The sequence below is a fragment of the Meles meles genome, chromosome 7, assembly GCF_922984935.1.
Source record: "Meles meles chromosome 7, mMelMel3.1 paternal haplotype, whole genome shotgun sequence".
In the NCBI taxonomy this organism is placed as follows: domain Eukaryota; kingdom Metazoa; phylum Chordata; class Mammalia; order Carnivora; family Mustelidae; genus Meles; species Meles meles.
This window is the reverse complement of record NC_060072.1, coordinates 67,737,159-67,758,485: the sequence shown is the minus strand read 5'-3', so window position 1 is coordinate 67,758,485 and position 21,327 is coordinate 67,737,159. Positions and strand designations below refer to the sequence as shown.

Sequence of the window (21,327 nt, the reverse complement as noted above, 5' to 3'; positions counted from 1 at the left end):
TTTGAACGAGTGTCCACTGTGAGCAATTGCCACTGTGAAGAGAAAAAAATGGTTGGTGAGAGTTGTCAATGGATTTTGGTTTCAGCCCCAGTTCTGGAGGTTCTGGAGTAACTTACTTACATTATCTGGCTGAACCTTTGATTCTTTATGTTAAAGTGGGGCTAATAACATTTTACAGGATGGTTGTGAGGATCAAGTTTGATCAATGTTTGACTCTGCATCTGTCTACAGTTTTTGGCAGACTGGTGAAATGTGGGGGATGTTGTCATCAATGAAAAAAACAAACAATACAAACCAACAGAAAGCCAATACTTAATTCACTACATTTCCAGAAGGTAATGGATAATATATTATCTAATATAAATAGAACCACGGTTCACCATTCAGTTCTGCCTTGGATCAGATATTAGGCAAATTGAAAGAACTGTCTCCTGAGAATCATTCTGTTCTTTTAGCCAAGGGGATTATACAGCATGATATCCGTCAAGAGTAAATGTTAGTTAATTCTTAATTGATAGCTCAGCCACTGCAATTGGCTCCATTCAACAGTAATTATTCTCATGTGGCTTGTTTAAGTCAATTGTGAGATCCCCACCCCCCCAACCTTCAGAAGTGCACGAAAGCAACAGCCTTAAGGTACTTAAAAACGTAAACAGTGATTTTTCTTACTTCAGAGATTCAATTTTATTTGCCCGAAAGCTCGGGTGGTGTGATTCTCACCACTAAAAGCAAAAGCAGCACATGGCTGATAACGCCACCAGTTAACAATTCAGAGCTGGGTCGCGGTTTAAACGATTCTCTTCCAAACCTTTCCGGAGCTTTTGAAGTTCTCAATTCCCCATCTAAGGGAACACCCAGCAGCCCCAAGATAAAAGGGCAGAGGAGAGAGCGGGCGGCTTCCTTTATCTGCATGACTTAAAGCTAGTCATTTTCTGCTCCACGCGCCGCGGGACTCGTACTTGCCCGTGACACAGAGGCAATTGTTTTTCCTTAGAAAGGGGGCTGGGGTGGGTTAGTTTCGTTTCCGCTCTGGGTGGTAGTAAATGCGCCGAGATTAGTTCAAAACACGACCCGCAAGGCTCTTCCCCATACCATCACCTCCTTTTCTTACAGATAGCAGGAAAGGCAGCATCTACCCCCCAACCACCACCCACTCCCAGCCCCAGTCTCGCTAGGCGAGGAATGTATAAAATTAGTTGTCTCCTCTGACTGACGGCCCCCCGGCCCAATCGGCGGGCGCCCGGGCGCGGCCGGCCCCACCCCCTTGCGAACGCTCTTTGGCTAATTCCCGCGGGGAGGGAGGAGAGAAGGCGAGTGGGAGGGGGGAGGGGGAGGTACCTGGAACTGGGAGTGATGTCAGCTCCCAGCTCGGTGCCTGCCCGGATTCCTGACATGGTGTAGGGCCGGCGGGGTGGGGAAGGCGGGAGCGGGACGGGAAAGGGTTCGGGCTGAGAGCCTGCGGCGGGGCCGCCGCGCCGGGGCTTTGAACTCGGACGGAAGGTGAACCAGAACTTTTGGAAGTAGTGCCGGCGGCTCTCCACCCCCCAGGTAAGGGCGTTTGGCTTGTCTCTGAGACCGGAGGGAAGGGGCACCGTTGTGTGGTTGCAGCTGGGTGTTGCAGCTGCTCCTCCTCTTCCCTGGCTCGATTTCCTTTCCAACTCACTCCTGTTTCCCCGGGGGAACGGGAACTTTTTTGGGGGAAAGGGCTTAACTCCTGGGGCTCCCAGTTAGCCCATATGTGTAAAGTACCTCCACGGTGGACATGTAAGGTATTGTCTGTGTCCTTAGACCCCCACATCGTGGTCTCCCAGTAATACTTGAGAACCCCGATTAGAGAACGTGTGTGTGTATTGGAGGGCGGTATTTAAACATGTCACAAGTTTATAAAATTTCGACTCAAAAATTATGCCCCTTGAGAGAGAACGAAAGGTTTGTATTTTTTTAGTTTCCCTGTGGCCTGTTACACGGTGACTTAAATGAAAGAGTATCATTGTTATTCTTAATATTCTTATATATCAATGTAAAAATGTCCTCTTATATGGTCTAGTCAGGATGTGAGAAATTCACTTGGGGTGTTTTAATTATGAGCTGTGGGAAAACTCGTCTCTTGGGGGCACACTTCTAAAACTCGCAACTCCTTTTCACTCTGACATTTTAACAGAATTTCTTTCATGGCCAACTGTGATCTGGAGGGGTTGGGAAAGTTGCTGAAAATCTTCAGATCTGCTCCCTGTGGCTGCCTGAGAAAAGGATGAGGGCTTGTAGTTGCGTTTTCAAGGATCATTTTTGGAAAAGAGTTTTCACAGGGAAATGGGGTGGAAGGCGGGGCATACAAACTCTTAATTACAAGAGCATGGCTTTTTCAACATGTGGGACCCAAAACAAATCCTTCCTTTCAATAAGAAGTGCAGAGAGCAATAGAAGAAGAACTTGATTTAGTGTCCAAGTTTGGAAGTTAGGAAAAGCAGTTGGCTGTTGGGAGGAAAAGATATTTTGAGAAGTGGAAGTATAGAATTCTGATTTTTGTTTATTTCCTGTTTCAAACCTTTTTCCTGTTGGGAGATCTTGTGTACCCAGGTCGCTAATCTGTTGTGATTGACTTTCTGGGGAACAGAATTAACTCCATAAACTGATTCAGAACCCTCACTTATCATCAGTGCTTGAGGCTCTTTCTTTTGGAGAAGAAGAAAAAAAACAAAAAAACAAACACCACGTATGGGCTGAGACTTGGGAGTCAAGTTTCCCTTTTCATTCATCACTGTTCCTCAGCAGTGAGGATCCTTCTGTTGCCAGGTCAGGTGTGAACTTTATAGTGATGCAAAAGCTGCATCCCAGGTGCCTTGAATGAAGGAGAATTTCCAGGAGGTGAGGAAAGAAAGAAAAGCCACATTATGTCTTATAAACCCATGGAGAGAAATAGGGAACACAGGACTTCAGAGACCAGGTTCTCCATCTTTCTAACTGATGACAGTCAGATTTCAGAGCTAGAAAGAAGTGTTTTGTTTTGCTATTGTTTATAAAACACCTGGGTCTGTATTATTCTTGGTTCTTGAAAAAAATTTAGTATAGGGTGGATAAGGAGAAGTCTTTTTGCAAAGGGAAGGTGTGTTTTCCTGGAAAAGTTAAGGCCATTTTAATTTTGGTTTGTGTTTTGGGGCTAAGAAATAGCAATTGCTTAATGGCTGTGAAATGGGTCTTTTCTATTTATGTTCCATGGGAAGTACATAAAGCACACTGTATTTTTCAGTGTAGTTTTTCAGTGGGAAAGAGGAGGATGTAGAATTCCTGGGGGTTAATGTGAGCTCACTGGAGTCTTGGTTGATAGAGTGTTCAAAGTGCAGTTTGTAATCACCAGTCAAGAGCGTCTTTACGGTGTTGCTTGATGTGCCAAATTCTAGTTTACGCTTTCTTTCAGGGAAACTAGTCCTGGCTTAGAGACTTGCATATGCTAATGCTTTAAATTTCATTCGCCGTTTGAGTAATAACACTTTATGCACTTAATTTTAACAATATTTCCCTTTCTCTGTGTTTATAAGGCAGATATGGTATAGTAAAACAAAGTACTTCTAAAGGACAGAATTTGAAAGATAAATTGAGTTATTGAGAAGGGTAAGATCAGGTTTTGGTTAAATTCTCTTTAACCAGCAACTATCGTAATTCTGAAAGCTACTTTAAAAAATATGATAATCTGGCCTTTGTGGGCAGGTAGATGTTGACTTGAAATGAAGGGCACAATGTCGTTCCAAATCAGTAGTGCCTAATTTCAAGGGCATCATAGACATTTTTTGGAAACAAGTTCAGTGAGAGAGAGCTTAACTGCTTATGTAGCCTTTTTGTTACTCACTGTACCAGCATGAGATAAATGAGAACAAGGTCACTTTTCCCCTCTTACCAACTAGCTGACTCCTTGTTAAAAACATGCCTTTCATAGTCAGGGAATATTTGTATTTTTATAGTTAATTTAGATTATCTTGGTAGTTTGTTATATTAAAATTAACCTGTTGAGTTTTTCATCTTCCATTTAAAAAGGTTCCCAGGGTGCCTGGGTGGCTCAGTTGGTTTCGATTCACATCATGATCTTGGGATCCTGGGATTGAGCCCCACACTGGGCTCCCCACTTGGTGGGGAGTCTCCTTGGGATTCTCTCTCTCCCTCTCCCCTCTGACCCATGCTCTCTCGCTCTTCAAAAAAGATTCTCAAATTCCGAATAGCACTTTGTTCAAACTGTTAACTGAAAGAAGACCTCATTCATCTGATTCTGTCTTTTCAAAGATATTATTACATTTCTGACCTGATCTGAATTACCTTTTCGAAACAAGGAGTGAAAGAATGACTGTTCATTTATACTGGGTGTGTGTCTTGATTCTTTATTAAAGAAATACTACTTCAGAGTGGAAAGATAGGCAAGAGATATTGCATAATGATGGCCTATTTATTCCCAGAGATTTCCCTAGAAAGCCATATTAGTTCTGAAATTAAGTAAAAAAAGTCTCAATTGAGCAGCCAATCGTGAAATATTTCAATGAACTGGGATTATTATTATTTTTTTTTAGCTGTGGTTGAACAGATGGGTGTAAGTCTGAGATGCAAAGCTGTCGAGATTAGCGACACTGGATGTGGTTCGGAGATAAATGGAACAAATTGTCTTCTGGCCACCAGTTCCCTTCAACTAAAGGTTGATAATTTCACAGTTAAATCAGTCTTCAAACTGTCCAAAAATGGGACACTGTCCTAAAACTGCTCTGGGCTTGTGCAGTTGATTCAGCTCTAGTTTATTATGCCATTTTTCCCTCAAACTCTACACCACGCACGTCAGAACCTTTTTCCTAGTCAAAAAAGCCAAGGGGCGCCTGGGTGGCTCAGTGGGTTAAGCCGCTGCCTTCAGCTCAGGTCATGATCTCAGGGTCCTGGGATCGAGTCCCACATCGGGCTCTCTGCTCAGCGAAGAGCCTGCTTCCCTTCCTCTCTCTCTGCCTGCCTCTCTTGTGATTTCTCTCTGTCAAATAAATAAATAAAATCTTAAAAAAAAAAAAAAAGCCGAGAGCTTTTGTCACATATGTTACAACCACAAAGACTGATGCTTTATTCGTTGGAGGTAATGGCTTAAAAAAAACCACCAAACTGAACCAACCCACCCTACAAAAAAATACAAAGACTCTTCTATTTCTTTTACGCTGCTTATTTTAAATCTTGTCATTATTGATGCCAGTTTGGTGTCAGTGGATGACAATGTTTCAAAAGGCCAAGTGGTGAGGATTACTTTTGCTTTAATATTTTTTTTCCATTTTGAAGGATCTAAAATGCCAAACAACTGGATTTTAGATTTAAAAATGGGCTCCCCCAGGAATTTGAAGTTTGCACACTTGTTAAGCACCTTTGTTGGGGAGAGGAGGGTCTGAGTGAAATGTGTACTGGTCTATACCCATTGAAGAGCTTGTATTTCTGAAACATGGCTTTGGACCCTGAGTGTGGTCCTGGTGGGTGTGGTGTCACAGTGTGACTGGACTTGGGTTTTGTGTCTCCCCAGAACTTGCTGTGACTCACATTTTGACTGGCCCACATGCAAATTCTTGTTTTTGTTGGCAAGTATAATGAGTTAAGAATAGAAGGATCATTTGGTGGTTTTTGTACAGGGGTGTACCTAAAAATGTCCAAGACTAAAGGAATTGTACAAACTTGAACTGTAGTCAACATCAGTCATTCTGGCAAAGGCTCATGGCTCAACTGTGAATCCTGGAGGAAGAAGATCAAGTACTGTAAAGTTTGGGGCTAGCTGTAATTTCATGGACACCTCCTGAACTCCAGAGGAAAGCTAGGTGTTTTCACATCTCTCTTAAATTTGGGAAATCAAGCATTTGACATAAAATAGATGCAAGTTCAGGAGAGCAGGTGTGCTGATTCCGTGTGTGTGTGTGTGTGTGTGTGTGTGTGTGTGTGTGTGAACAAGGGCAAACTTAATTTTACCTGGTAGGAGAGAGTAAAGATGCTGTTTTTATCGACAAGCCCATTCATAAACGAGTGGCCAATTTTTTAAAAAAAATTTTATTTATTTATTTGATAGAGGCAGCACAAGCAGGCAGAGTGGCAGGCAGAGGGAGAGAGTGTAGGCTCCCTGCCGAACAAGGAGCCCATTATGGGACTCGATCCCAGGACCCTGGGATCATGACCTGAGCTGAAGGCAGCCACTTAACCGATTGAGCCACCCAGGCATTTCAGCGGCCAAATTCTTTAGGCATGCAAGGAGGTTCTTGGGAAGAAGGAGGAGGCCCGATGGGAAGGGTGTTAATTCTTTCATGCTATACATGTAGTGTTCTACCATATCACTAAAGATGCCTACGTTATCTTTTATCTCTATATGTAGGATCTAGCTTGCAGGATCCAGTCCTTTTTTGCTGGCTCTTTGTCACCTTTCTCTCTATAATACTTGTACAGATGTCATCTCACCATCACAGAGTTTTATGAGGTTTTTGCGAGGACAGTTTATGGAGTTGCCTTTATTTGGGAGAAAGTGAAAACAAGGCTAGAACTCGATGGCCTACTTTCTTAATATTCTAACTTGTTGGTGGAACTGCCGTTGTTGCATAAGTCATGTTTCTGTGACCATTATCTGTGTCTAAAGATGCTGCTGCTTATAACAACACATAGTAGAGGGTTTTACTTTGAATCAGAATTTGGACACGCCCTACTACTCTTTATGAATGATAGAAGAATCCAGTGAGCCTGTAGGGTCTCCTCTGTATTAAATGGGAAGTGAGTGAATGGGAGGAAGGGAAATGGTGGAGGACTCTGAGGGAACACTCCCATTGAACCTGTGAGATGGCCAGAATGATTTGTGTGAAGTCACCTGATTCTCTCTGTTTTTCTTCTGGGTCAGCTGCTATGGATTCTTTCACACCCCCATCAGTTTTTAACTTTGTGCAGCCAGAAAACTTCTAAATAGGGAGTTAAGATTCTTGCAATGCTTTTTTTCTCCCCAGAGTACCTTGATTCTCTAGGGCGACTTGTGTTCTATGTCACCATATGGGGCAGACCCAGCTAGATGCCACCAGAATCCATCCCACTGATGTCTTCCCTACAGCTAACCCCATTTTGTTTAATTTACCACTGTGGTCAGTTTGGGGGGAAAAAAAAGAAACAACCAAAAACTCAATTTTTCCAGAATCCCTTGTAGGGTGTCTAAGTGCTATTGTCTTGGCCAGTGAGATGGAAGGAGGTGGGTTGGACTCCCTCCCCACCTTCAAAAGCTCTTTAAGAGGATGGCCTCTCTGAGCTCACCTTTTGGCCTTTGTACTTTTTTCCTCCTTGGGACATGAAGGCTGTTTTCTTTTTCTTTTTTAAGATTTTATTTCTTTATTTGGGAGAGAGAGATAGAGACAGAGCATGAGTAGGGGGAAGAAGCAGAGAGAGAGAGAGAAGCAGATTCCCATTGAGCAGGGAGCCTGCTGGATCCCAGGACCCTGAGATCATGACCTGAGCTGAAGGCTGATGCTTAACTGACTGAGCCACCAAGGTAATTTTCTAAGTGGAAAAACCATCTTGTGACCAAACACAAGAAGCTTAAGGGTTAAGTAGGCTGAGAAGCTGATGGCATTTTGGAACTGCTATACCAGACCTTGTCTGCCCATTTCTTGACTTTCTGGTAGAAAAAGAAAATCTCTATTTAGTTAGACCACAGAAGTTGGGTCTGTTACTTGTAGCCAAATGTAATCCTGAGTCTAAATTTTAAAAAGTCATAGTTCATCTTTTCTCTAAGAGTTGAAAAGCAGCATTCTGTATAACAAAAGAGGGGTCAGTCTAAAGCCACACAGACCCTCAGCTTGAATCCTGGCTTTGTTATTTATTATAATCTAGCATTGGCAAATGATTTAACTTCTCCGGGTCTCGGTTTTCCCGTCTTTAAAATGGTGGTGCTGATATTTGTCTCATAGAATGTTTAGAAATAATTTCTAAATAGTTAGAAATTATTAATAGAAATAATAATGGCATATTAGACAGAGACTTCCAACAAATGGTGCAGCTACTCCTGAGGGAGAGTGTAATGGGGAGCCTGTAGAGGATGAGGCAAGTAATTCAACTTCTAGTAGGTTCTCAGTAAGTACAGATCGAAGGACTAAATGGTATATTAGCTTTATAGCTGTAACCACTCGCCTGCGTGTAATTGCCATTTGGCCAGTGGCCATCTCTTCTCCTCAGCTCTACCCACCTATACCAGAATACTTGGAGCTCTTCTGTCTTCCAACATTGTTTGAAAGAAGATGTCCTTATGAAAAATTTATTAGCATAGCCTGGGGATGAAGGGTGTGGACTCCAGAGTCAGATAAGTGTAGATTAGAATCCCTTTTCCCTATTGGCTTTGTGCTTTTTGTCTTCTGTGAAGTGGGAATACTTGGGTGGTTATGAGGACTAAATATGATAATATATTGTTTAAGGAATTCTTGGCCTTGGAATGAGGTCCTCTTGCAGATGTAAGAACAAAACATAGCCTTTACCCTGAAGAATATTCACATATGGGAGATGGGGGCAGAAAGGAAATGGCCCATAATAAAAAACAGATTTAGACTACTGTTTAGCTGTTAAAATGGTTGGAAAAAAATGTTGACTTATAGTATGTCTATTATATATTAAGCAAAATAGCCAAGCAGTTCTGTTAGTTTATATTTGTTAATATATTTGTTAATATATGAAAAAAATGGGTGACTCATGAGAGCCAAGCATGGCAGGGAAGATGAAAGGGGCTTTAATTTTTTAAAAAAGCACATTAATGTTTATTTTATAACATTCATGCAGTAGTCCTGAAATATAAAAAGCATTAAAGTTCAAAAAATCAGTTTGTTGGGTCTTTGGGAGGTAGGTGTGGGGAGATCAGATGAGGTAGATCAGTCACTCAAATAAAGGTTGAGTTAGGTGGGATCCCTAAAGGAGGTGGGATTTGAATGAGTCTTGAAGGAGTAGGAGATTTTGAGGAGGCAACGGTGGTGGGGGGCAGAGAGAGATGAGAATGCTGGGCTTTGCTGTGAAATGTAGAGTGTAGTGAAATTAATTTTAGAGAAAGATAAGGTATAGAGATCCATATTAAGAGCTGTAATGGAGTCAGCTCTTAGAGGGTTAAGAGAGTGCCAAGATTATGCTTTAAATGAGATTTTTTTACAGGTGGGGAGAATTATGAAAATTATGTTATAAAGATGACTTTAGAAATAGTATGTTGGATGTTATTGGAATATAAGTGGTGAGGGGTGGGGAGAGGGGCAAAACACCATTAATCGAGAAAGGCATCAGGGTACATGGATGGCTCAGTCAGTTAAGTGTCCGATTCTTGGTTTTCGGCTCAGGTCATGATCTCAGGATCCTAAGATTGAGCCCCATGTTGGGCTGCATGCTTAGTGCAGTCTGCTTGGGATTCGCTCCCTCTCCTTCTGCCCCTCCCACCACTTGTGTGTGTGCACGGGCTCCCTCTTTCTCGCTCTTAAATAAAATAAATAAAATCTTAAAAATGGCATGCAGGTGAAAGTTGGGTTTTAATGCGAAGTAGGATGAATTAAGAATTGAACACCTGGAGTTGGAGATTCCATCATGACCCATAATAACTTACCTTTTTCTTTTCATTATATAAATGGGTAAAGTAATAGTACTTGTCTTACTAGGTTTTTAGAATGACAGTAACAATAATAATAATAGCTAATGCTTATACATGCTTGGTATGTACCAAGCACTGCTCTAAGCACCTTACGTATTTTAACTTGGATTTAATACCTACGTCAGCCCAAAGGAAAGGTATTGTTTTTATTCCTATACTACAGATGAGATTCATCTGTCTAGCCACAGAGAGGCTAGACAAATTTCCCTAGATTGGGCATGTTGGACACAGTATTTTTGAATTTAAATTAAATTAATTAACATAAAATGTATTATTAGTTTCACAGGTAGAAGTCAGTGATTCATCATCAGTCTTACATAATACCCAGTGCTCTTTACATCACATGACCTCCTTAATCTCCATCACCCAATTACCCTCTCCCTCTCCCCACCTCCTTCCAGCACTCTCAGTTTGTTTCCTATGATTAAGTCTCTTGTGGTTTGTCTCCCTCTCTGATTTTGTCATGTTTTATTTTGTCCTCTCTTCCCCTATGCTTCCCTGTTTTGTTTCTCAAATTCCTTGTGAGTGAGATCATGTAATTGTCTTTCTCAGATTTATTTCCCTTAACATAATACCCTCTAGTTCTATCCACATTGTTGTAAGTGGCAATGTTTCATTCTCTTTGATGGCTGAGTAGTATTCCAGTGTGAGTGTGTGGGTGTGAGTGTGGGTGTATGTACACCACGTCTTCTATATTCATTCATCTGTTGATGGACATCTGGGCTCTTTCCATAGTTTGGCTACTGTGGACATTGCTGCTATAAACATAAGGGTGCAGGTGCCCCTTTGGATCACTGCATTTGTATCTTTGGGGTAAATACCCAGTTATGCAGTTGCAGGGTTATAGGGTAGCTCTGTTTTCAACTTTTTGAGGAACCTCCATAGTGTTCTGCAGAGTCGCTGCCCCAGCTTGCATTCCCACCAACAGTGTAAGAGGGTTCCCCTTTCTCTTCATCTTCACCAACACCTGTCATTTCTTGACTTGTTAATTTTAGTCATTCTGATTGGTGTGAGGTGGTAGCTCATTGTAGTTTTGATTTGTATTTCTGTAATGCCACGTGATGTTGAGCATTTTTTCATGTGTCTGTTGGCCGTCTGCATGTCTTTAGAGAAATGTCTGTTCATATCTGCTGCCCATTTCTTGACTGGATTTTTTTGTTCATTGGGTGTTGAGTTTGATAAGTTCTTTATAGATTTTAGATACTAGTCCTTTATCTAATATGTCATTTGCAAATATCTTCTCCCATTTTGTCAGTTGTCTTTTGGTTTTGTCTCCTGTTTCTTTTGCTGTGCAAAAGCTTTTTAACTTGATGAAGTTCCAGTTGTTCATTTTTGCCTGTGAAGACATGTCTAGCAAGAAGTAGCTGTGGCCAAGGTCACAGAAGTTGCTGCCTGTGTTCTCTAGGATTTTGATGGATTCCTGCCTCACATTGAGGAGTTGCATCTATTTTAAGTCTATTTTTGTGTAGCTTGTAAGGAAATGGTCCAGTTTCATTCTTCTGCATGTCCAATTTTCCCAGTGTCATTTCTTGAGGAGACTGTCTTTTTTCCATTGGGTATTCTTTCCTGCTTTGTCGAAGATTAGACAACCATAGAGTTGAAGGTCCATTTCTGGGTTCTCAGTTTGGTACCATTGATCTGTGTGTCTGTTTTTGTGCCAGTACCATACTGTTTTGCTGATGACAGCTTTATAATAGAGCTTGAAGTCCAGAATTGTGTTGCCTCCAGATTTGGTTTTCTTTTTCAGAATTACTTGGGTATTCAGGATCTTTTCTAGTTTCATACAAATTTTAGGATTGTTTGTTTCAGCTCTGAAAAATGTTGATGGTATTTTGATAGGGATTACGTGGGATGTGTAGATTGCTTTGCATAGCATAGACATTTTAACAATATTTGTTCTTCCAGTCCATGAGCATGGAATGTTTCTCCATTTCTTTGTGTCTTCCTCAATTTCTTTCATAAATGTTCTGTAGTTTTCAGAGTACAGATCCTTTTACTTCTTTGGTTAGGTATATTTCTAGGGATCTTATGGTTTTTGGTGTAATTGTAAATGGGATTGACTCCTTAATTTCTTTCTTCTGTCTCATTGTTACTGTATAGAAATGCAGCTGATTTATGTGCATTGATTTTATATCCTGCCACGTTGCTGAATTCCTGCACGAGTGCTAGCAATTTTGGCTTGTAGTCTTTTGGGTTTTCTACATAGAATATCATGTCATCTGCAACGATGGAGTTTGACTTCCTTGCTGATTCAGATGCCTTTTATTTGTTTTTGTTGTCTGATTGCTGAGGCTAGGACTACTATGTTGAAGAATAGTGGTGAGAGTGGACATCCCTGCCATGTTCCTGACCTTAGGGGAAAAGCTCTCAGTGTTTCCTCATTGAGGATGATATTTGCTGTGGGTTTTTCATAGATTGCCTTTTTTTTTTTTTAGATTTTATTTATTTATTTATTTGACAGAGAGATGACAAGTAGACAGAGAGGCAGGCAGAGAGAGAGAAGGAAGCAGGCTCCCCGCTGAGCAGAGAGCCCGATGCGGGGCTCAATCCCGGAACCTCGGGATCATGACCTGAGCCGAAGGCAGAGGCTTTAACCCACTGAGCCACCCAGGCGCCCCCATAGATTGCTTTTATGATATTGAAGTATGTTTCCTCTATCTCTACACTGCAGACTTTTTCTCAAAAGAGGATGTTGTATTTTGTCAAATGCTTCTTCTGTATCTGTGGAGAGGATCATATGGTTCTTGTCCTTTATTTTATAAATGTAATGTATGACATTGATTTGTGGATGTTGAACCACCCTTGCAGCCCAGGAATAAATACCACTTGCTTGTGGTGAAAATCCCTTTAAAGGTACTGTTGGGTCCTATTAGCTGTCTGTTGGTGATAAATTTTGCATCTGTGTTCATCAGGGATATTGGTCTGTCATTCTTCTTATTGGTGGGGTCTTTGGTTTTGGGATCAAGGTAATGCTAGCCTCCTAGAATGAGTTTGGAAGTTTTTCTTCCATTCATATTTTTTGAAACAGCTTCAGAAGAATAGGTATTAGTTCTTCTTTAACTGTTTGATAGATTCTGCTGGGAAGTCATCCGGGCCTGGACTCTTGTTTGTTGGGAGATTTTTGATTACTGCTCTACTTTCTTTGTTGATCATGGGTCTGTTCAGGTTTTCTATCTTCCTGTTTCAGTTTTGGTAGTTTATATGTCTCTAGGAATGCATCCGTTTCTTCTAGGTTGCCTAATTTGTTAGCATATTGTTGCTCATAATATGTACTTGTATTTCTTCAGTGTTGGTTATGATCTCTCTTCTTCTACTCATGACTTTATTTCAATCCTTACTCTTTTCTTTTTGCTAAGTCCAGGAAAGGGTTAATCAGTCTTATTCTAATCATTTAATAATTAATTATCTTATACTTTCAAAGAACCAGCTCCTGTTCTACTGTTCTTTTGGTTTCTAGCTCATTGATTTCTGCTCTGATCTTTATTATTTCTCTTCTCCTGCTGGATTTAGGGTTTATTTACTGTTCTTTCTCCAGCTTCTTTAGGTATAAGGTTAGGTTGTGTATTTGAGACCTTTCTTGTTTCTTTCTTTTTTTTTTAATTTTTTTTTCAGTGTTCCAAAATTCATTGTTTCTGTACCACACCTAGTACTCCATGAAATATGTGCCCTCCTTAATACCCACAACCAGGCTCACCCAACCCCTACTTCCCTCCCCTCCAAAACACTCAGTTTGTTTCTCAGAGTCCACAGTCTCTCATGGTTTGTCTCCCCCTCCAATTTCCCACAACTCCCTTCTCCTCTCCATCTCCCAATGACCTCCGTGTTATTTCTTATGCACAAGTAAGTGAAACCAGATGATAATTTATTCTCTCTGCTTGACTTATTTCACTCAACATAATCTCCTCCAGTCCTGTCCATGTTGGTACAAAAGTTGAGTATTCATCCTTTCTGATGGAGGCATAATACTCCATCGTGTATATGGACCATATCTTCTTTATCCATTCATCTGTTGAAGGGCGTCTTGGTTCTTTCAACAGTTTGGCAACTGTGGGCATTGCTGCTATGAACATTGGGGTACAGATGGCCCTTCTTTTCACTACATCTGTATCTTTTGGCATAAATACCCCATAGTGCAATTGCAGGGTCATAGGATGGCTCTAGTTTTAATTTCTTAAGGAACCTCCACACCGGTCTCCAAAGTGGCTGCACCAACTTGCATTATCACTAACAGTGTAAGAGGGTTCCCCTTTCTCCACATCTCTCCAACACATGTTGTTTACTGTCTTGTTAATGTTGGCCATTCTAACTGGTGTCAGGTGGTATCTCAATGTGGTTTTGATTTGAATCTCCCTGATGGCTAGTGATGATGAACATTTTTTCATGTATCTGTTAGCCATTTGTATGTCTTCTTTGAAGAAGTGTCTGTTCATGTCTTCTGCCCATTTTTTGACATGATTATCTGTTTTGTGTGTGTTGAGTTTGAAGAATTCTTTATAGATCTTGGATATCAGCCCTTTGTCTGTATTGTCATTTGTGAGTATCTTCTCCCATTCCTTGGGTTGCCTCTTTGTTTTGTTGATTTTTTCCTTTGCTATGCAGAAACTTGTTCTTTTTTTTTTTATTTTTTTTTATTTTTAGATTTTTATTTATTTATTTGACAGAGAGAGATCACAAGTAGACAGAGAGGCAGGCAGAGAGAGAAGCAGATTCCCTGCTGAGCAGAGAGCCGGATGCAGGACTCGATCCCAGGACCCTGAGATCATGACCTGAGCCGAAGGCAGCGGCTCAACCCACCGAGCCATCCAGGCGCCCCCAGAAACTTGTTCTTGATGAAGTTCCAAAAGTTCCTTTTCGCTTTTGTTTTCTTTGCCTTTGGCAACAGGTCTTGAAAGAAGTTGCTGTGGCCGATGTTGAAGAGGTTACTGCCTATGTTCTCCTCTAGGATTTTGATAGATTCCTGCATCACGTAGACGTCTTTTATCCATTTCAAGTTTATCTTTGTGTATGGTGTAAGAGAATGGTTGAGTTTCATTCTTCTTTACATAGCTGTCCAATTTCCCCAGCACCATTAATTGAAGAGACTGTCTTTTTTCCACTGTATATTTTTTCCTACTTTGTCAAAGATTTTTTGGCTATAGAGTTGAGGGTCCATATCTGGGCTCTCTACTTTGTTCCACTAGAGACCCTTCTTGTTTCTTGAGAAAGGTTTGTGTTGCTTTATGTTTCCCCCTTAGGACTGCCTTTGCTTCATCCCAAAGGTTTTGGACATTTGTATTTTCATTTTCATTTATTTCTATGAATTAAAAAAAAAAAATTCTTCTTTAATTTCCAGGTTTGCCCATTCATTCTTTAGTGGGATGCTCTTTAGTCTCCAGGCATTTGAGTTCTTTCCAAATTTCCTCTTGTGATTGAGTTGCAGTTTCCAAGCATTATGGTCCAAAAATATGCAGAAAATGATCCCAGTCTTTTGGTAATGGTTGAGACCTGATTTGTGACCCAGGATGTGATCTGTTCTGAGGAATGTTCCATTCGCACTGAAGAAGAATGTATATTCTGTTGCTTTAGGGTGGAATGCTCTGAAAATATCTGTGAAGTCCATCTGGTTCAGGGAATCATTCAAAGCGCTTTTTTCCTTGTTGATCTTCTGCTTAGATGGTCTGCCCATTGCAATGAGTAGGGTGTTGAAACATATTATGAATGTGTTTCTTTGATTTTGTCATCAATTATTTATATAATTGGCTGCTCCCAGGTTAAAGGCATAAATATTTATGGTTGTTAGATATTGTTGGATAGACCCTTTAAGTATATTATAGTGTTCTTACTCATCTCTTATTACAGTCTTTGGTTTATAATCTAAATTGTCTGATACAAGGATTGCAATCCCAGGTTTTTGTTTGTTTGTTTTTGTTTTTATGTTGATTAGCATGATAAATTGTTTTCCATCCCCTCACTTTCAATCTGGAGGTGACTTTGGGTCTAAAATGAGTCTCTTGCAGACAACATATCAGTGGGTCTTGCTTTTTTTATCCAGTCTAATTCCCTGTATCTTTTGATTGGGCTATTAGCCCATTTACATTTGGAGTAACTATTGAAAGATGTGAATTTTATGCCATTGTATTACACATAAAGTCACTGTTTCTGTATAATCTCTCTGTTCCTTTCTGGTCTATATTACTTTTGGGCTCTCGCTTCGCTTAAAGGATCTCTTTTATTATTTCTTACAGGGCTGGTTTAGCGATCACAAATTCTTTGTTTCTCTTTGTCTTGGAAGCTTTTTATCAGTCCACTTATTTTGAATGACATTCTAGCTAGATAAAGTGTTCTTGGCTACATACTTTTCTCCTTTGGCACCCTGAATATATCATGCCAGTCCTTTCTGGCCTGCCAAGTCTCTGTGCATAGGTCTGCTGCCAATCTAATGTTTCTACCATTGTAAGTTATGGACCTCTTGTCCTGAGCTGCTTTCAGGATTTTCTCTTTGTTTCTGAGATTTGCAAGCTTCACTACTACATGTTGGGGTATTGACTTGTTTTTATTGATTTTGAGGGGGATTCTGTTTGCCTCCTGGACTTGAAGGCCTATTTCCTTCCCCAGATTTAGGGAAGTTCTCTGCTATAGTTTGCTTGAATATACCTTCTGCCTCTCTCTCTTTTCATCTTATTCTGGGATCGCAATTATTCCGATACTGTTTTGCTTTATGGTATCATTTATCTTTTGAATTCTCTCTTCATGATCTGCCAGTTGTTTATCTTTCTTTTTCTTAGCTTATTTATTCTCCATTATTTTGTCTTCTGTAGCACTAACTCTCTTCAGAAGAGAGATACAGACTATATCCTAGCAGTTACAGCCTCCATTTTTTTATTGCATCTCATTAATAGCCTTTCAAATTTTGACTTGATTAGATTTTAGTTCTTTTATTTATCCAGAAAGGGATTCTTTAGTGTCTTCTGTGCTTTTTTTCAAGCCCACCTAGTATCTTTATGGTCATTATTCTGGGCTCTAGTTCTGACATCTCACTTATGTCCATACTGATTAGATCCCTGGCAGTCAGTATTGCCTCTTGTTCTCTCTCTCTCTCTCTCTCTCTTTTTTTTTTTTAAAGATTTTATTTATTCATTTGACAGAAAACACAAGTAGGCAGAGAGAGAGGAAGGGAAGCAGGCTCCCTGCTGAGCAGAGAGCCAGACGCGGGGCTTGATCCCAGGACCCTGGGATCATGACCTGAGCTGAAGGCAGAGGCTTTAACCCACTGAGCCACCCAGGCGCCCCTCTTGTTCTCTTTTTTGATGTGAGTTTTCTGTTTTGTCATTCTTACAGAAAGTGATCACTTCTATTTGCAGAGTTGCAGGTGTTCCTTCTTAGATATCCTGTTGAGTTCACAGGTGTTCAGAATGATTTGATATTTATCTAGCTGAATTCCTGGAACCTGACATAACTAAAGTCTTGTGCTTCTCTGCCATCTTGGACTATCCTCTGTTGGAGTGTATTTAAATGCAGGTACATACAGTCTCGAGGGTCAGTATCTTCAACCACTTTGTATTACTGCCTCTGGCTTCTATACTTGGCATGTTAAAAGCCATTAAGATCTGTTAGTTGATCTTATCCACATGAAGATGTTAAGAATTTGAAATTTAGGTGCGCCTGTGTGGCTTAGTCACTAAGCGTCTGCCTTCGGCTCAGGTTGTGATCCCAGGGTCCTGGGATTGAGCCCCACGTCAGGCTCCTTGCTCAGCGGGAAGCCTGCTTCTTGCTCTCCTTCTGCCTGCCACTCTGCTTGTCCTTTCTCTCCCTCTCTCTCCCACTCTGTCAAATAAAATCTTTTTTAAGAAAAAATTGAAATTTAGATTTGGAGTTTACGCAAAATCCTATATTAATGGATTGTTTCCATGGAGCTGTTATAGATAATGAATAAGAATAGATGAACTCACTAAAGAAGAAGGTGTAGAATAAAAAGAGAAGCAAGTATGATGCCTTCAGGGAACTCTTTCTTTTTAAACAGTATATATATTTCTTAGCATTTTTATAGTCAAATATTTTTACAAGACTAGAAAATATGGGGCAAGGGTAATGACAGAATGTGGCATGCTGAAGTTTGTTTGAATCTAATGTTGATCAATTATTTCTAGGCCATAAAAGTTTTTAATATCAAGAAGAGATGTCCTCTGTAATGGAAAAGTAATGAGTACAGCTCATCTTTCATTTGATTTACTTTTGGAAATCTTAGAGAAATGCCTATAATCTGCAGAAACACAACAAACCATAAAATACTTCAGAAACTAAAAAAGCAAATCTGAAAATTTAGTTATTTGCTCTTTGTTATGCTGTGTACAATATATCAAATATTGCCAATTTTATTTTTATTTAAATTTTTTATTGGAAGATAGTTGACTTGCAATGTTATATTATTCTCAGGTGCACACCTTAGCAATTTGACAATTCTGTACATTCTGCAGTGCTCCCTACAATAGGTGTAGCTACCATCAGTCACCAAACATGGTTGTTACAATATTGTTGACCACATTCCCTCTGCTATACTTACAATCTCTGTGACTTATTTATTTACCACTGGAAGTCTGTATCTCTTAATTGTCTCTACCTATTTTGAAGAAGATGTAGAATAAAAGTAGAAGTGAGCACACATCCGGCAAGGAACTCTTGACATTTAGACATGATCAGGCTAACGAAATTTATTAAAGGAGGAAGAGCAGGAGCCACCAGAGAAGGGGAAGATGGTGGTGGCAGAGGGAAGAAGCAGACCCAACACACGTGGACTGTCCTTGCCATTTGGCACAACAGACCTATTAGAAGGATGGGTCCGAGAAACTGCCCCTGGTTCAGCCAGCAGGTCATTCATGAACTTGGAGAGTGCAGGTTCAGTAGCCCAGTAGAGATGTAGTCCAGAGTGCAAAAATTGAGGATTGTAAGGGAGGGGATGCACCGTAGGCGGCTCTGTAGCCCAGCCTTTCAAGGAATCAAACCAGGAGACGCATGCTGTAATAGTTTGATATGAAGCAGGTACAGGTTGGGAGTGGGGGGGATGTTAAAGCAGCATTAACAATCAGGTGGAGAGTGGCCGATTAGCCCTGAACTCCGTAAGAGCCCTTCTTTAGATGGGCTAGAAGAAAGGATGGGGAAATAGAAAGAGACGTGATCGTAAGGGTTAAGAGTTGAGTAAGTTCACCGCAGGCAGTCTGCATTTTTTCAGTCTAATAGGAGGCCGTGAAAGGAAATTCATAGACAAGCCACTCAGGCTCCTGAGAGGCTGGCTCTCAGGATTATTGGTGCAGAGGAAAAATTTGAAAGAATGACAGAAGTCTCTCATCTAAACAATACAAACTGACACATTTCCCAGGATGTGTCTCCAGGCAGGAAATTAATTTATCGAAGTGGAAAGTGGTGGTACCAAACAGAAGAGGAGAATGAAGTGAGACAAAGGAAAACTTGACTGTATTTGAAGGAGACCTTTTTAGACAGCTAGACTTACACAGAACCACTTCCCAGGGGAAACCCGAGCACTCAGAGTGGTGAGAAACAGCTTGAGTTTGGTGAAAACCACAGTGCCAGAGCTCGGGGAAGCACTCTGTAGAAGGGGGATGCCCAGCAGAGAGGTCTCTGCCTTAGATGCTGCTCTGGGGAAGGTTCTTCACTGTAACTGATTGTCTCTAGGGCCATCTTTAGTTGGAAAGACAAAGGCTTGCGCTGTTGCAGCAGACGTGTTGTTGTGATGACGTGAGGGGCCTGGGGGAAAAGGGAAAAGTGATTCAGTAACTAAGAGCATGGAAGTAAAAATCATCCTCCCTATCAGTCCATAACTGGGTCTTTTGGGGGTTACTTTGGAGGACATCTGGAGAAACTTATCCAGGTGTGTGTGGCATTTTATTTTTATTTTTAATTTACTTACTTGAGAGAGAGAATGCATGAACATGTGGTAGGGTGGGGCCTGGAGGGGCAGAGGGAGAGGTAAGAGAGAATCCCAAGCGGGCCCCACACCCAGTGTGGAGCCTGTCATGGGACTCGGTCTTACCACCCTGAGCTCATGACTTGAGCTGAAACCAAGAATTGGACAGTCAACCACTGTGCCACCTAGGTGCCCATGTGTAACATTTTAGGCATGATGTTCTTGACTGCACTGGTTCTCAGTGGGCCGGCCACAGAATTTTTGTAGCCCTGTGTAAAATGAAAATGTGTTTCCCCTTGTTCAAAAAGCACGAAAAAAGCAATGTTAAAGGTACTAGCATAAAAAGCTTTTCCTTCTACACTCTCTCCCTTGACTTATCCTCGTGTTTGCTATTTAATATTGTTCTAAGTGAAGAGAAATTAAAAATTTAAATTGTTAGCCTGATTTGTACTCTTTATATGGTGCAAGTCCAACGTTAAATGCAAATATAAGTTTATTCGACACATCTGCAGAATTACTGAAATCACACACTTCAGATTTTGTAATTTGTACGTGCATATGTGTATTGTTCTTACCAGAATGTGGAACACTGCCCAAAGCTAACTGACTACTCTTATTCACTTCTTGATACCTGCATTCTGTTAGTCTTGGTCTCATGGAAGGAAGGGCTGGCTTTAAGGAAGGACTGAAAGGAAAAACAACCATGGGTTGTTCTATATTTCCTTTTCCTTCTATGCCATTATTTTCAGTGTGCAGGATCAGCTAACACAGGGATGTAATAGGAGTTAGAGGATATGATAGGATTCTTTTGTTGGTTTTGTGTCTTCGAAAGACATTGCTTTGATTCTATATGCAAAGGGAGTTGTGGTTCCTTTGAATGGAAAGCATGGCTTCTGGGAGCTATCAACACCCACCTACCTGCTCACTTAGTTGTCTTTGTAACATACTTACCTTGAACTAGTCTTGCTGAGCTCCCATGCCTCATGAATCCACAGAAATTCTGTGCTCTGGGTCATGGCAAACACTGTGTAAGAATGTGGCCACACGTATTGAGCAGGATCTCCTCTGCTCACATGCATGCTCCATTTCCCCATCAGACCTCCTTTACAAAACACAAGTTCAAAGTTAAATTAAGAATTTCAAAGTGATGACAGCAGAACATTAAACCAAGCAGGGAGCCTTTCTGAGCATGGAGTCCTGTGTGACGACACAGGTCACAAGTCCATGAGGATGGCCCTGTTCTCAGAGGTCAAAGAGTGTACATTTAAGCCTGTTTCCCTCTGGTCTTAAAGACTCCCCCCTTCATTGTCAAAATTTGCAATGGGTCACGTTTGTGTCTGGTATCCTAGGGATCCTCTCCTGGCCATCAGCACTGTTATTTTTGCCTCTCATACATTTTTTGAATCCCTCTCTATTACCTTCGCCATGGCCTTTGTTCACATCCCTGTCAACTCTGATGTAGACCCTGTGGTATCTTCTTTTTTTGACCCTATGGTGTCTTAAGTGGGATGTCTCTCCTGAGCAGATGAGGGCCCGCAAATATGAGGTGATGATTGGGTCAAAGCCAGTGGCACAAGCAGTGAAAGAATTCACCTGGGGCAAAACAAAGGAGGTAGAAGCTTATTGAATATACCGCAGGGGACGGGGAGTGGTGGACAGGACAGCAGAGGAGGGCTGTCTGTAATGAGGCAGTGAGTGGGGGCTGTTTTTTATTATTTATTTATTTATTATATTGTTAGTCACCATACTACTGTATGTTTTTAAAATGGGGAAATGAGGAGGTATACCGATGTGT

General features: G+C 41.0%; 1 protein-coding gene across 6 annotated transcripts in view; it reads left to right on the top strand.

Moving 5' to 3' along the window:
* Nucleotides 1-1,371: 1,371 nt before the first annotated feature.
* The window catches only part of PPFIBP1 (PPFIA binding protein 1), a 178,911-nt gene continuing 158,955 nt past the window's right edge, over nt 1,372-21,327 (top strand). For 4 of the 6 annotated variants that reach the window (XM_046012038.1, XM_046012037.1, XM_046012039.1 and 1 more), the window contains exon 1: nt 1,373-1,548. The gene's annotated coding sequence lies outside the window, so the exon portion shown is untranslated. Of the gene's footprint in view, nt 1,549-21,327 lie in introns of all 6 variants that reach the window. The other 2 variants (XM_046012035.1, XM_046012040.1) reach the window with 2 other exon arrangements.